Source organism: Microtus oregoni, unplaced genomic scaffold (assembly GCF_018167655.1).
Source record: "Microtus oregoni isolate MIOR12 unplaced genomic scaffold, Mior012 000007F_ref0000211, whole genome shotgun sequence".
Lineage (NCBI taxonomy): Eukaryota > Metazoa > Chordata > Mammalia > Rodentia > Cricetidae > Microtus > Microtus oregoni.
Window position 1 is genome coordinate 26,866,091 of NW_024543066.1, and position 14,462 is coordinate 26,880,552.

Here is a 14,462-nt window from a genome sequence, read left to right on the forward strand (position 1 = left end):
TTTAAAGACTACTAGTAAACCTCCCCACTCATCCCTATAGAAACATTGCCTTTATTGTCCTAATCGGAAAGCCTCTGACTCAGAGGGAGATACCATCTTTATAACCCTGGACTATCTCCAATTAGGGAAGGGAAAAAAAGTTTATTAACTTAGAAGGGAAGTGAATCTACTCCCTGCCCTACAGCAGCTTGGCACGTGCCCTTAAACAAAGTTGTCCGGCTTCTTTACTCAAAATCACCCAGGAAAGCCAGACTACATTTTAATATGTTCTGCTCTAGTGATTCAAAAGTTAACCTTAATATTTAGGGACTTAAATGTGTCTTTTTTCATGAACTTCTATTTAATCCTTCTTAGCAACAAAAGCATAAACCTCAAGTTTTTTTTTCAATGATGGATCATTGCAAACTTTTGCAAGGAACAGCAGAAATATAAAAGCAGATGAAAAAAACCATCCTTTAAAGAGATGGTTTTGATTCTACTGTGAGCTGGACTTCACATGGGGCCATTCTAAGCTAGATTCTGGCCCAGGTTGGCCGCCTGCAGCATTCACCCGCCAAATCCCAAAACCCAGTTAAAAACTGTGTTTGTACTGAAAGAATAGTTGTTGAGCTATGGTCACGTGGCCTCCTCAGCAGACTGGTAGGTTGTTGTCAAGCACTAAGAAAGGGGACAGGGATAATTCAAAACAGTTCTGACTTCAGCTGGGACGCAGGAAGTGCTGATGGTTTTAATTAGACACTCGTCATTGACGCACATACTTTAGTGCCTATGAACAAGAAACATGTCCAAAGGTGGCCTTAAGGAATAGTTATCATCTCTGCACCTATTCATTTACTGATTCACTCGTGCATTTTATTCAGCCAGACACTGATACTAGCAGGGTGTGGAGGGGTGTGCTGTAATCGTAGCGCTGGGGCAACAAGAATGAGAAGAATGTGAGTTCAAGGTCACCCTAAGCTATAGAGCAAAACTTTGTGGTGGGTATAGACAGGTAGGTGATTAATTGATACATACATACATAGAAGCTCCTAAATGTCAAACATCTTGTTAATTTACAATGAGCCTGTTAGTTATTCCAATGAGCTTCTGGCATGATAACACACGCCTGTAATCTTAGCATTTAGGACAAAGAGACGAGAATAGTTCAAGGTCATCCTCATCTACATAGCAAGTTCAAGGCCAGCCTGGGCTACATTAGTCCCTAGCTCAAAAATAAGAGAATAAAAGAACTGGAAGAAAAACAGAAGTAAATTCATACAAAAATCATGTAAATTTTATAATGATAAGAATTATGTTCATGGCAACAGATAGGGATCTATTTTCATTCTTATACATGTCCAAATGGATGAAAGACCTCAACATAAAACCAACCACACTGCACCTCATAGAAGAGAAAGTGGGAAGTACACTTGAACGCATTGGCACAGGAGACCACTTCCTAAACATAACCCCAGTAGCACAGACACTAAGAGAAACAATTAATAAATGGGACCTCCTGAAACTGAGAAGTTTCTGTAAAACAAAGGACAGACAGGGTCAACTAGACAAAACGGCAGCCTACAAAATGGGAAAAAAAGCCGGGCGATGGTGGTGCATGCCTTTAATCCCACCCAGCACTCGGGAGGTAGAGGCAGGCAAATAAATTCCTGTGAGTTCAAGGCCAGCTTGGTCTACAAGAGTTAGTTCCAGGACAGGCTCCAAAGCCACAGAGAAACCCTATCTTGAAAAACCAAAATAAATAAATAAATAAAAATAAAAATGGGAAAATATTTTTCACAAACTCCACAGAGGGCAGAGGGCTGATCTCTGAAATATACAAAGAACTCAAGAAATTGGTCATCAAAAGAACAAATAATCCAATAAGAAAAATGGAGTACAGATCTGAACAGAGAACTTTTAACAGAGGAATCTAAAATGGCTGAAAGACACTTAAGGAAATGCTCAACATCCTTAGCCATCAGAAAAAGGCAAATCAAAACAACTTTGAGATTCAATCTTATACCTGTAAGAATGACCAGGATCAAAAACACTGATGACAACTTATGCTGGAGAAGTTGCTGGGGAAAGGGAACACTTCTGCATTGCTGGTGGGAATGCAAACTGGTACAACTACTTTGGAAAACAGTGTGACTATTTCTCAGAAAATTAGGAAACAACCTTCCTCAGGACCCAGCAATACCACTTTTGGGTATATACCTAAAGGATGCTTAATTGTACTGCAAGGACATGTGCTCAACTATGTTCATAGCAGCATTGTTTGTTATAACCAGAACGTGAAAACAACCTAAATGCCCCTCTACCAAAAAATGGCTAAAGAAAATGTGGTACATTTTCACAATGGAGTACTACACAGCAGAAAAAAATAAAGACATCTTGAAATTTGCAGGCAAATGAATGGATCTAGAAAACATCATATTGAGTGAGGTAACCCAGACCCAGAAAAACAAATATCATATGTACTCACTCATAAGTGGCTTTTAGAAATAAAGCAAAGAAAACCAGCCTACAATTCACTATCCCAGAGAACCTAGACAACAACAAGGACCCATGGATCAGATCTATATGAGAAGTGGAAAAAGATAAGATCTCATGAGTAAATTTGGAGCATGGGGAACCTGGGAGAAGGTAGAAAGGAAGGGGAGAGGAAGGAAAGAGAGCATAGGAAAAACATACAGCTCAATAAAAACAATTAAAAATCAAATATAAAAAAAGAATTATGTTCACATGCCATAAGGTTTCTTCCATTTCCCCCTCGATGACTTGCTCTGTCTGAGACAGTCACCAAGATCATATGCAGCAATCCTCTTAGAGAAGACAAGTGGTTGTCAGGAACACGTCCCTTTAATCCACTGGTTTGGATGGCAATCAGGTTTTAAAATTCTCATCTACTGCTATAATGCTAAAACCATGTAATCAGTGAGTCGATACTAAACACCAGGGAGGTCTTTTCATATTAATAACATCCAGCTGCTTTTCTGATGAGATAAACTCATAATGACAGATAACCTGTGCAGAGATTCATTACTTCTAAGAGAAGTATTTTGAAGTTTGATGTTGAGAATATAAATCTTTTGTCATAATGATATGGCAAAGTATTACAATGCCTCATGCTCTAAATAGATCCTGACTGCATATGGGCTAAGTCCTTCTGCAAATGAGAAGAGGCAAAGGTAGAGTTGGTAGCTAATGTACCCAGTATGATTCAGGTAGTCAAAAATGGAACTCTGTGGAGCCACCCCCATTCCCAGACAGCCCACAACTCTGTTCCATTCCTTCACGAGGAGGAAGCCATTGCAAGCACCTCTTTGCTCAGCCATTCTTTTAGCTTTTATCATAAACACAACCTCTTCTCTTTCATTTATTTAACAAATAAGCCCTTTATAAGCTGTCTTTTAAAAAAAGAATGTCTAAGTAAATAAGAAAATATATATGAATTAAGGCTTATAAACGTTCATTGTTGTTATACAAAATAGAATCTTGCAGCACAAAGTTAAACTAATTGAAAAATTGAGACTGTTGGGGTCTGGGGAGATGGCTCAGTGATAAATGCTTACCACACAAGTGTGAGGACCAGAGTTCAAATCCCAGCACCACATAGAAGCAAGACTGGGTTGTCAGTTTGCCTGTAATCCAAGAATTTGAAAGGTGCAGACACAGACAGGAATCCCCAGGCACACCAGCTAGCTAGACTGACAAGGCTGGAGAGTACCAGGTAAAGCAGGAGACCCAGGAAACAGTGGAAAGTGATGGAGAAATACGTCTGACATCAAATGCCATTTTATACACACACACACAAATACATACACAACCAGACTGCATGTATGTGAATCCACATACATGTGAATGCACACACACACAAATATATACACAACCAGACTGCATATATGTGACTCCACATACATGTGAATGCACACACAAACATCATCCACACATGCACAATCATGTGGAAAAGGAAAATTCCAGGTCTGAATCTTGACAAAACTTTTGACATACCTTACATGTATACCAAACTCTTTGAAAAGACATTTAAAAATAAATTTTATCTTCCAATTTTGAACTGATAATCAAAGCAAGATAGTAGATAGAAGAATGGACAATAACTAAAATAATATTGAGGTAATAATTAAGGGAACCACCTTAGGGTTGGTAAGAGACTTGAACCTAGAGTGGCTCCCAGGTGCCCAGGGCAATGTCCCCAGTTAGTTCCTTGGGCAACTGAGGAGAGGGAACCTGAAATGACCCTATCCTATAGCCATACTGATGAATATCTTGCATATCACCATAGAACCTTCATCTAGCGATGGATGGAGATAGAGACAGAGACCCACACTGGAGCTCCCAAAGTCCCAATGAGGAGCAGAAGGAGGGAGAACATGAGCATAGAAGTCAGGACCACGAGGGGTGCACCCACCCACTGAGACAGTGGGGCTGATCTACTGGGAGCTCACCAAGGCCAGCTGGACTGGGACTGAAAAAGCATGGGATAAAACTGGACTCTCTGAACATGGCGAACAATGAGGGCTGATGAGAAGCCAAGGACAATGGCATGGGGTTTTGTTCCTACTTCATGTTCTGGCTTTGTGGGAGCCTAGCCAGTTTGGATGTTCACCTTCCTAGACCTGGATGGAGGGGGAAGGACCTTGGACTTTCCACAGGGCAGGGAACCCTGACTGCTCTTCAGACAGGAGAGGGAGATGGAGAGGAGTAGGGGGAGGGGGAGAGGGGCGGGAGGAGGGGGAGGGAAATGGGAGGCTGGGAGGAGGCATAATTTTTTTTCAATAAAAAAATAAAATAAAAATATTGAGGTAATACAAAATATTTTATGCATTTTATTGTTTTTAATTATGTGCATGTGTCTCGGTGAGGGTATATTCACATGAGTGCATGATCCCACAAAGGCCAGAAACATCCAATCCCCTGCAGTTAGGGCTCCAGGTAATTGTGAGACACTTGACACAGGTGCTGAGAACTCTCCTCAGGTCATCTGCTAGACTACTATGTACTCTTAACAACTGAACTGTGCTTCCGCCCATAAACATTGTTATTCTTGAACATTATTGGGCAGGAAAGATGACTCGTGTTTAAATGTTTGCCTTGAAAACAAAAGAAACTGAGTTTGATCCCAGAGTCCAAGTTTGAAAAACACTCTCCATTATAAAATGACTCATAAGAACGTTTTGTTATACCCATAGATCAGTGCCTCGCTCCTCCGTCACCGGGGAGCCTTTCTCTTTCAGTAGATGGGAACTAACAGACCCAGAGAAGGGAGACAACTTCTTCCAGACACAACGGAACTGATGCACAGGCAAACTCAGTAGCTGTGGCAGCACACACAGGGTTTGCACAGGTTCCAACCGGATAAGCTCCCAGTACTGAGAAGGAAGTGGACATGGCTTAACCAAGAAGCTATGTACAATTGACACCTGCTTGCAATGGGAAAATTAGTTTTCTCCAGTGGAGTCTCAATGGGTATAAGAACCACACTTCAGGTGGGCCCTGTGCACAATTGTTCACCAAATGAAAAGTAAACTCAAGGCCATCCTACAGGGGCTATACTGCCCAAACCGCCTCTCTATTTCTATCCCATTCAGCTTACATCCAGATCCCCACACCCCCTGTCTCCCTACCTCTCTCCCTCCTTTGGGGCATAGCGCCTCCCTGCCCAGCCTGCTAGGACGCTGGGACCGAACCGGGAGGACAAAGGGGTGGCCGGTAGCTCCTTTGTTCCCATAGCCTGCCCGCAGTGAGCGGGGTGGGCCCTTTGTTCGCGAGCTAACCAGGCAGCGCGGAGTTTCGATCTGGGCACCGAGTGAAACATCATTGTGGAGAAACATCTCTGGGGAGTGACATCACTGGGAAGGTACATCAGTGGGCAAGAAGACCTGATCCTGTAAAAGAAGATCCAAAGGGGAGTATTGGGAGGAAGAGATGGGCAGACGCCAATGCAGGAATTCTCCCAACAATCTGAAAAACAACACGAAACCACCAGAAGCCAGTGACCCCACAACAGGAGGACATGAACACCTTAATCAAGAAGAAGTAGAAAAAACTGACTTCATGAAAGTGATTGACACCCTTAAACAGCATATAAAAAACGCCCTTATGGAAATGGATGAGAAGTATAATAGAAAGTTCGAGGAATTGAGTAAATCAGTGAATGATACCCTAGGAAACCAAGGAAAAACAATCAAGCAGATAAAGGAAACAGTTCATGACTTGAAAACTGAAATGGAGGCAAAGAAGAAAACACAAACAGAGGGCCGGCTGGACATGGAAAATCTAGGTAAACGAATAGAGACTACAGAATCAAGTATAACCAGCAGAATACAAGAGATAGAAGAAAGAATCTCAGATTCTGAGGATAACATAGAGAAAATAAACACTCTGATCAAAGAAAACAGCAAGTCCAACAAACTCTCATCACAAAACATTCAGGAAATATGGGACACAATAAAAAGACCAAACCTAAGAATAATTGGAGTAGAAGAAGGAGAAGAAGTGCAGCTCAACGGTACAGAAAATATACTTAATAAAATTATAGAAGAAAACTTTCCCAACCTGAAGACAGATGTACCTATGAAGGTTCAAGAAGCATACAGAACACCAAATAGGCTGGATCAAAAGAAAACATCCCCTCGCCATATAATAATCAAAACACAAAATATACAGAATAAAGAAAGAATATTAAGAGCCGCAAAGGAAAAAGGCCAAGTTACTTATAAAGGTAAACCTATCAGACTTACACCTGACTTCTCTATGGAAACCATGAAAGCCAGAAGGTCCTGGATAGATGTTCTCCAAAAACTAAGAGACCATGGATGCAAGCCCAGACTACTATATCCAGCCAAACTTTCATTCACTATAAATGGAGAAAACAAAATTTTCCAGGATAAAAACAAATTTAAACAATACGTAGCCACAAATCCAGCCTTACAGAAAATAATAGAAGGAAAATCACTAACCAAGGAATCCAACAATGACCACAATAACTCAGACATCTAGAGACTCTTCACCAGCGCAAATCAAAGAAGGAAAACACACAAACGCTACTACTAAAAAAGTGACTGGAGTTAACAACCACTGGTCATTAATATCACTTAATATCAATGGGCTCAACTCACCTATAAAAAGGCACAGGCTAAGAGATTGGATAAGAAAACAGGATCCAACATTCTGCTGTCTACAAGAAACACACCTCAACCACAAAGACAGGCACCTACTCAGAGTAAAGGGCTGGGAAAAGGCTTATCAAGCAAATGGACCTAAGAAACAAGCAGGTGTGGCCATACTAATTTCTAACAAAGTTGACTTCAAACTTAAATCAATCAGAAGAGATGGAGAGGGACATTTTATACTCATAACAGGAACAATTCATCAGGAAGAAGTCTCAATCCTGAATATCTATGCCCCTAATATAAAAGCACCCACGTACGTAAAAGAAACATTACTAAAACTCAAGGCAGACATCAAACCGCACACACTAATAGTAGGAGACTTCAACACTCCTCTCTCACCAATGGACAGGTCAATCAGACAGAAACCTAACAGAGAAATTAGAGAATTAATGGAGGTAATGAAGCAAATGGACTTAACAGACATCTATAGATTATTCCACCCAAAGAGGAAAGAATATACCTTCTTCTCTGCAGCTCATGGAACCTTCTCGAAAATTGACCACATACTCGGTAACAAAGCTAGCTTACACAGTTACAAAAAAATATTAGTAACCACCTGTGTCTTATCAGATCACCATGGATTAAAATTAGAATTCAACAAGAATGCTACCCCCAGAAAGCCTACAAACTCATGGAAACTGAACAGTCAACTACTGAACCATACCTGGATTAAGGAAGAAATAAAGAAAGAAATTAAAGTCTTCCTTGAATTCAATGAAAATAAAGAAACAACATACTCGAACTTATGGGACACTATGAAAGCAGTCCTGAGAGGAAAGTTCATAGCACTAAGTGCCCACCTAAAGAAAACAGAGAAAGCACATACTGGAGACTTAACAGCCCACTTGAAAGCTCTAGAAAAAAAAGAAGCAGACTCACCTAGGAGGAGTAGAAGACTGGAAATAATCAAATTGAGGGCTGAAATCAACAAAATAGAAACACAGAAAACAATCCAAAGAATCAATGAAACAAAAAGCTGGTTCCTGGAGAAAATCAACAAGACTGATAAACCCCTATCCAAACTAATCAAACGACAGAGAGAGAACAAGCAAATTAATAAGATCAGAAATGAAAAGGGGGACATAACCACAGACACAGAGGAAATTCAGAGAGTCATTAGATCTTACTACAAAAGCCTGTATGCCACAAAACTGGAAAATGTAAAAGAAATGGACGCTTTTTTAGATAAATACCATTTACCAAAACTAAACCAGGACCAGGTGAACAATCTAAACAGACCTGCAAGTCGCGAAGAATTAGAAGCTGTTATCAAAAACCTCCCTACCAAAAAAAAGCCCAGGACCAGATGGTTTCAATGCAGAATTCTACCAGAACTTCCAAGAAGACCTAATACCTATACTCCTTAATGTATTCCACAATATAGAAACAGAAGGGTCATTACCAAATTCCTTTTATGAAGCCACAATTACTCTGATACCAAAACCACTCAAAGACTCAACCAGGAAAGAGAACTACAGGCCAATCTCACTCATGAATATGGACGCAAAAATCCTCAACAAAATACTGGCAAATCGAATCCAAGAACACATCCGAAAAATTATCCATTATGATCAAATAGGCTTCATTCCTGAGATGCAGGGCTGGTTCAACATACGAAAATCTATCAATGTAATCCAGCATATAAATAAACTGAAAGAAAAAAACCATATGATCATTTCATTAGATGCTGAAAAAGCATTTGACAAAATTCAACATCCATTTATGTTAAAAGTCTTGGAGAGATTAGGGATACAAGGGTCATACCTAAATATAATAAAAACTATATACAGCAAGCCGACAGCTAACATCAAATTAAACGGAGAGAAACTCAAAGCCATCCCACTTAACTCAGGAACACGGCAAGGCTGTCCACTCTCGCCATACCTCTTCAATATAGTACTTGAAGTTCTAGCAATAGCAATAAGACAACATAATGGGATCAAGGGGATTCAAATTGGAAAGGAAGAAGTTAAACTTTCGTTATTTGCAGATGATATGATAGTGTACATAAGCGACCCCCAAAACTCCACCAAAGAACTTATACAGCTGATAAACAGCTTTAGTAATGTGGCAGGATACAAGATCAACTCCAAAAAATCAGTCGCCCTCTTATACACAAAGGATATGGAAGCAGAGAGGGAAATCAGAGAAGCTTCACCATTCACGATAGCCACAAACAGCATAAAATATCTTGGGGTAAATCTAACCAAGGAAGTGAAAGATCTATTTGACAAGAACTTTAAGGCATTGAAGAAAGAAATTGAAGAGGATACCAAAAAATGGATGGACCTCCCTTGCTCTTGGATTGGGAGGATCAACATAGTAAAAATGGCAATTCTACCTAAGGCAATTTATAGATTCAATGCAATCCCCATCAAGATCCCATTAAAATTCTTCACAGATCTGGAGAGGACAATAATCAACTTTATATGGAAAAACAAAAAAGCCAGGATAGCCAAAACAATCCTATACAATAAAGGATCTTCTGGAGGCATTACCATCCCTGACTTCAAACTCTATTACAGAGCTACAGTAATGAAAACAGTGTGGTACTGGCATAAAAACAGAGAAGTCGACAAATGGAATCGTATAGAAGACCCGGATTTTATCCCACAAACCTATGAACACCTCATTTTCGATAAAGGAGCTAAAAGTATACAATGGAAGAAAGAAAGCATCTTCAACAAATGGTGCTGGCACAACTGGATGTCAACATGTAGAAGAATGAAAATAGACCCATATCTATCACCGTGCACAAAACTCAAGTCCAAATGGATTAAAGACCTCAATATCAGCCCGAACACACTGAACCTGATAGAAGAGAAAGTGGGAAATACCCTACAACAGATGGGCACAGGAGATCGCTTCCTATGTATAACCCCAGAAGCACAGACATTAAGGGCAACATTGAATAAATGGGACCTACTTAAACTGAGAAGCTTCTGTAAAGCAAAGGACATGGTCACTAAGACACAAAGGCAACCTACTGACTGGGAGAAGATTTTCACCAACCCCACAACAGACAAAGGTCTGATCTCCAAAATATATAGAGAACTCAAGAAACTAGACTTTAAAATGCTAATTAACCCAATTAAAAAATGGGGCACTGAACTGAACAGAGAATTCTCAACAGAAGAAGTTCAAATGGCCAAAAGACACTTAAGGTCGTGCTCAACTTCCTTAGCAATCAGGGAAATGCAAATCAAAACAACTTTGAGATATCATCTTACACCTGTCAGAATGGCTAAAGTCAAAAACACCAAGGATAACCTTTGTTGGAGAGGCTGTGGAGGAACGGGTACCCTCATCCATTGCTGGTGGGAATGCAATCTTGTGCAACCACTGTGGAAGTCAGTGTTTCGGTTTCTCAGGAAATTCGGGATCAACCTACCCCTGGACCCAGCAATACCACTCTTGGGAATATACCCAAGAGATGCTTTATCAAATGACAAAAGCATTTGTTCAACTATGTTCATAGCAGTGTTATTTGTAATAGCCAGAACCTGGAAACAACCTAGATGCCCTTCAATGGAAGAATGGATGAAGAAAGTATGGAATATATACACGCTAGAGTACTACGCTGCAGTAAAAAACAATGACTTCTCGAATTTTGCATGCAAATGGATGGAAATAGAAAACACTATCCTGAGTGAGGTGTCCCAGACCCAAAAAGATGAATATGGGATGTACTCACTCATAATTGGTTTCTAGCCATAAATAAGGACCACGGAGTCTACAAGAGGTGAACCTAAAGAAGCTAAGTAAGAAGGTGAACCCAAGGAAAAACATATAGTTGTCCTCTTGGCTAAGGGAAGTAGACCAAATTTCCGGGGAGAAAATGGGATCTTGGGGATGGGGTGGGATGGGGGTAAAGGGAGATGGGGAGAGAAAAGGTAGAAGGGAAGGAGGGGGGACCTGGGAAACAGGAGAATTGGGATAAAGGAAAGGTGGATAGGGGAGCACGGAACCACAATTCTTAGTTAAGGGAGCCAGTTTAGGGTGGGCAAGAGACTTGACCCTAGAGGGGCTCCCTAGTGCCCAAGATGAGGTTCCCAGTTAGTTCCTTGGACAGCTGAGGATTAGGAACCTGAAATGACCCTATCCTAGAGCAATACTGACGAATATCTTGCATATTATCATAGAATCTTCATCTGGTGATGGATAGAGATAGAGACAGAGACCCACACAGGAGCACTGGACTGAGCTCCCAAGGTCCCAAGGAGGAACAGAAGGAGGGAGAACATGAGCAAAGAATTCGGGACCACGAGGCGTGCATCCACCCACTGAGACAGTAGAGCTGATCTACGGGGAGCTCACCAAGGCCAGCTGGACTGTGACCGAAAAAGCATGGGATAAAACCGGACTCTCTGAACATGGCGAACAATGAGGGCTGATGAGACACCAAGGACAATGGCAGGGGGTTTTGATCCTACTTAATGTGCTGGCTTTGTGGGAGCCTAGCCAGTTTGGATGTTCACCTTCCTAGATATGGACGGAGGGGGGAGGACCTAGGACTTACCACAGGGCAGGGAACCCGGACTGCTCTGTGGACTGGAGAGGGAGGGGGGAGAGAGGAGTGGGGGGAGGGGGAGAAGGGTGGGAGGAGGGAGAGAAGGGTGGGAGGAGGGGAAGGGAAATGGGAGGCTGGGAGGAGGTGGAAACTTGTTTTTTGTTTATGTTTTTTTTCTTCTTTTCGCAATAAAAAAAATTTTAAAAAAAAACTTAAAAAAAAAAGAAAAGAAAAGTAAACTCAATGGTATTTTTGTGGGGTTTTCTTTTCTTCATATTGCTTTATTTGGGCTTTTTTTGTTTTGTTTTGTTTTGTTTTATTGGTCTTTTGCTTGCTTTTTGGCTCTGTGTGTGTGTGTGTGTGTGTGTGTGTGTGTGTGTATTCCTTGTTCTTTAAGAGAAAGAGAATAGGTATGGCTTTGAGTGAGTGGGGGAGTAGGAAAGATATGAAAGGAGCTAGAGGAGGGAAAAGGTGTAACCAGAATATATTGCATGAAAACTTTTTCCAGTAAAAAACAAATAATAATTATAAAATAAAGTTATGCATTGTGACCCATTCTTGGAGTGTTGGAGACAGGCAGATCTCTGCAGTACCATAGCCTGGCTAGCCTAGCCTACTGGGTGAACTGCAGGACAATGAAGACTCCATCTAAAAAAAAAAAAGTGGACAGTGCCTGAGGAATGACACCTGAAGCTATCTTCTGGCTTCTATGTGCGAGCATACACGTGTGGACATGTACCACAAACTTGCACATATTACAAGTATGCATATACCCAGTACATATAAATGCCATTATTTTAATGAAACTATGATAAAGTCAATTCATCTTCCATTTTAACTAACAAAGAATATTTTTGCTTTACAAACTAATTTTCAAGTGATAGTTCAACAATAAAGTCTGCTAAATCTGTGAATATCATGTTTATTCAATTTAAGGTTCTGTTAGAATTCTATCTAAATATCCTAGAATAAGATCTACCTTTCATCCAAAAGCTGTGTGTTTTCTTTAAAACATAAATATAATTTTAAATAGCATCTGCTTGAAAGTCCTTTTTTAATGTTAGATTGACTATTTGAGTCTTGTTTTGAACAGAAAACACAATGAAACATTACTGAACAATGAACTTACTGTAACATAGGAAAAGAAAATGCCCAAATGTATGTGTGAAAGGTTCTATCAAAAGTAAAATATTTATTCAGATATAGTGTAGGCCTTTAATTCCAGCATTTGGGAGGCAGAGGCAGGCAGAACATTGCAAGTTCAAGGCCAGCCTGGTCTAAGAGCAAGTCCCAGGCTAGTCAGAACGACATAGTGACACTGTCTCCAAAATGTTTTTTTAAAACAGTAAAATGATTTGGGCCAAAAGATAGTGAAAACCTGGTTTCTATCCCTGTAAGCCATATGGTAAAAGGAGAGAACTGACTCCTGAAAGTTGCCCTCTGGCTTCTATGTGTGCCCTCCAAACTTAAATAGGTAAATAATGAAATTTTTCAAAGAAGTTGAAAAGTATATTTGGTTTGAAGTTTTGACACAGCTGCACGGAGCCTTTGGCTCTCTAATGCCAGAAAAGAAGAGCATCTCATTGACTGGCAGTTAGACAATAATTGTGTGGCTTTACCATTTTCTCACTGGACATCTATGTGAACTTGAGAGTAGACGGACAACAGTGGGGAGACAAGAGGAGAACCAATGGCTGAACAAGAATGTATAATGTCTGCCTTCGTAACTCAATGGCTCATCTCTTGGACAGATTGTTGGCAGCAGTCAAGATAATGTACACAGTCTTATGTTTACCAATCAAGCAGAAGATACAGAAAAGACAATTCTTTCTAGTCATTAAAGCTAAACTTAATTATTCCAAGCAATAAGAGATGTTCACATATGTTACATGGTAGGGTGTTCAGCATTCTCTAGAGAAATATAGCCCACAAGACTGACAGAGATGTAGACAAGAAAACAGATGATAGATAGATAGATAGATAGATAGATAATAGACGAGTAGATAGATAGATCATAGATAGACAGATAGATGATAGACGATAGATAGATAGATAGATAGATAGATAGATAGACAGACAGACAGATAGATAGATCGATCAATGCTTATAAAGACTAATGAAGTCCCATGATTTTCTTTCTGCAAGATGGAGCATCAAGGAAGCTCATTGTGGTGGGTTGAATGAATATGGCCCTCACAGGCTCATGTGTTTGAATATTTGGTTTCTAGTTAGTAGAAATAGTCTTAGAAGGATTAGAAAGTATGGTCTTGTTAGAGGAACTGTGTCACTAGGGGTGAGCTTCTAGGTTTCACACCATCCCTAGAGTATCTCCCTGTCTCCTACTCACCTATGAAAATATGAGTTCTCTGATGTTCCTGTTACCATGCCGCTGCTCCACCAGCATGGAATCTAACCCTATGAAAGAATAAATCTAAATAAACACTTGTTTTTATAATTTGCCTTGGTCATGGTATTTTATCACAGAAATAGAAAAGTAACTATGGCCCCAAAGCTACAAAGAAACCCTGTCTCGAAAAAAAAGCAAAAAAAAAAAAAAAAAAAGTAACTAATTTACTCAGTTTCAATCCAAGCCCAAAGCTTGAGAAACTTGAGTCCAGTGTAAAAGCCTGAGAACACAGAAGTTTCTAGCAGAAGCTTAAATTCAACTTGTGGAGAGAATAAATTTGCTGTTTCTGCTTGTTGTTTGATTTGGGCTTTCAGAGGACTAGATGCTTGCTGCCCACATTGGTAAGAGTGGACCTTCTTTATTTGGTCTA